General features: G+C 35.2%; 1 long non-coding RNA gene across 1 annotated transcript; it reads left to right on the top strand.

Annotated features, from left to right (window-relative positions):
• On the top strand, positions 1-1,012 carry LOC110437975 (uncharacterized). The gene is made up of 2 exons (XR_012392050.1): positions 1-157; positions 275-1,012. It is a non-coding gene; the product is annotated as an uncharacterized lncRNA (long non-coding RNA).
• Positions 1,013-3,218: the final 2,206 nt, after the last annotated feature.

The following is a 3,218-nucleotide window of genomic DNA, read 5'->3' as shown; positions in this document are numbered from 1 at the left end:
GCAGTAGACTAAACTGAGCTCAAAGGGCTGACGTGTCACAGCAAGTCTTTTGGTCCTACAGTTGAAACTCAAAAAGGGAAATATAACAACACCAGATACAAATCCACCAAGAGAACACTAGATCAGCCAACAACTAGTTCTACAGACCGACATACTGGTAAGTTTCACTGAGAACCACGCGCATGCCAGGTTCAACAGCAGACTGGGCTATTTTTAGATGACTACGGTGGCTGCAAAGCATTTTAAAGACCTGCGTTTTTCCCTTTCTTTACAGCAAGTCTTCAAAAATGATTGGCTTCCTGCTACTTTTGGCTTTTGTTTTGCCTCAAAGTCAGGCAGTGGACGCAAACTCTAAGCCATGTATGCCCGCGAGGTACAACAACGCTCACAATGTTTTCCTCAAACGCCATATTCCTGATGGGGTGCCGAAAACATGGGATCAGAACGCCTGGGAAGCTTTCCTGAGGAAGATTAAAACGTGTGGCAGACCGACGCAGTCGTTTTTCCGTGCCACTGAAAAACAGCGGGTGGAAAATGTGTGCAGTAAGGATGGCGGAAAGACACTGTCTGGTAACTTGTGTATCAGCAAAGAGAAATTCTCCTTCGTAACGGTGCGGATCGATACTGAAGGCGCGTGCGGAATTAGAAGCATGCGCAATGAGACCAAACATATCATCCTCGCCTGTGAAGACATAGGAGATGTTTGTCAACCGGTCCACTTCGAGGGGAACCCTGAAGGCAAAGCGCCAAGCAATAACCAGCTGGACTGTGGGGCTAAGGGGAGCTCGGGAACCATTGCGATAAACGTGCTTCCTTTGTGGTTCACTTTGATAGTGATGGCATACTTTTTGTAAGGGAAAATCTTTTATGCTACTTCGACTATATGTAAAAGACCCCAAAAAGCATGTATTTTTTTAGGCTATATGTTTATATTTGATTGTTTAATTATTTTTGTACATATTGAACATTTTAGGGAAGTGTGCATTAAAATAAGGCCTTCTTTTAAAACGACTGTCACTGAATCATTGATACATATTGCATAACTTTTATACACACTAAATGTTTTAGCTGCACATTTTAGACGTTTCTTGTTTCAGTGTTCAGAGAATGTTCAAAAATCATATTATCAAAACTTAGTTGGAACATTAGCAAGAAAGAAAGAAAGAAATACCGGGGAAATGAAATAAAAAACTCAATTAACGTCATGATAATGAATGGCCCGGTTTAAACTTGCTGGGTTAACTCAGTTTAATATATTTTAATATATTATATTATTAATATATATAGTTTATCAGTTTTCAAACCAAAGTTGGGTAAATATGACAGTTGACTTTGTTATAGCTATATTACCCGAATTTTGGTTGAAATACCCAGCATTTTTAGAGTGCGTGAAAGTTATGAGCAGCAATTTTTTTTTTCAAGCCAGGAATATTTTATCACCTCTAAAATGAATTAAATTAAAAATATTAACCTATTATAATGTTTTTAAAAAATTGAAAGGTTAGTTCACCCAAAGATAAACATAGTTAATGGTTAACTACTTATACACACACACACACACACACACACACACACACACACACACACACACACACACACACAGTTGAAGTCAGGGATATTTGATCACCTCTAAAATGAATTAAATTAAAAATATTAACCTATTATAATGTTTTAAAAAAATTGAAAGGTTAGTTCACCCAAAGATAAACATTAGTTAATGGTTAATTACTTATATATACACACACACACACACACACACACACACACACACACACACACAGTTGAAGTCAGAATTATTAAACCCCCTGAATTATTAGCTCCCCTGTTTTTTCAACACATTTCTAAACATAATAGTTTTAATAACTCATTTCTAATAACTGTATCTTTGCCATGATGACAGTAAATAATATTTGACTAGATATTTTTAAGACACTTCTATACAGCTTAAAGTGACATTTAAAGGCTTAACTAGGGTAATTAGGTTAATAGGCAGGTTATGGTAAGTTGTTGTATATGATGGTTTGTTCTGTAAACTTTTGAAAAATATATATAGCTTAAAGGGATTAATAATTTTGACCTGTATTTAATTTTAAATTAAAAGCTGCTTGCTTTTATTCTAGCAAAATATAACAAATAAGACTTTCTCCAGAAGACAAAAATATTCTTAAACATACGGTGAAAATGTCCTTGCTTTGTTAAACATAATTTGGGAAATATTTGAAAAAGAAAAAAAAAATGCAATGAAACGCTAATAACTCTGACTTCAAGACTTTCAAACTGCCATGAATGACTGAAAACCTCAGAAACTATTGGCTGTTCCTACTCATATTGTAATTTTCCTCTCTTATCTCCCAACATTATTCATTTTCAGCTCTTGTTTAACCTAACAATACAATACAACACTGAGTATAAAGATAAAGTCCTATTTAATTGGTCAGATTTGAATAAACAACCTATTCATGCAGCATTCAAATGCCTGTCACAAAAGTAATCAAATTTATTGCACTTCTCTGCAAGATACTGCTGCACAAATGGACCGAAAGAATAAAGTGATATACACCTGGGAAGCCTCTAGGTTGAGTAATTCACCAAAATTTCAATATTGCAGGGGTCTCAAGTATCATGGATTTTAACCAGTTGTCACTCTTTCAAGCCACACCTTGTATTTATCATGCTGAGAATGCTGTAATAACTGTAATAACTAAGATCCAATAACTTTATTTTCAACACACACTCGCCCAACCCTTCATCTCCAATATTTAAAAAATTAATTTCATAACTTGAGGGTTCGGATTTTGTGTGAACTAAATTTAAAGTGCTTAATATGGCCCACAAAACGGGGGTAAGTAGCCTGAAAATGTCAAAATGTGTCAGTAAAATTTAACAACAAAAAATATTTATCACCAGCCAATTTAGAGGCTGCATACACCAGCCAGCTAAAGAGAATCACAAATTCAATTTTAAGTGACACTGCTGATTCTCTACCCTCTACACAGTTTTACCTCCTTTCTTCAGGTCGCTGGTATGTAGAATAAAACGATACAAAAATAGTTTCATACCAGCAGCATTAGACATTCAAATAAGGCATAGACTAAAGCAGAGATGTTTCGGTGAGTTGTATATTTTAGATTGTTTTAAACATTTATTTTCTGGTGCGGGTCGGAGGGCACCCAAGTGATTATTTATTTATTCTTTATAACTGTTTTTATGTTTATGTT

Source organism: Danio rerio, chromosome 16 (genome assembly GCF_049306965.1).
Source record: "Danio rerio strain Tuebingen ecotype United States chromosome 16, GRCz12tu, whole genome shotgun sequence".
NCBI lineage: Eukaryota > Metazoa > Chordata > Actinopteri > Cypriniformes > Danionidae > Danio > Danio rerio.
Note: the sequence above shows the minus strand (reverse complement) of the source record. Positions and strands in the feature narration are given on the sequence as shown.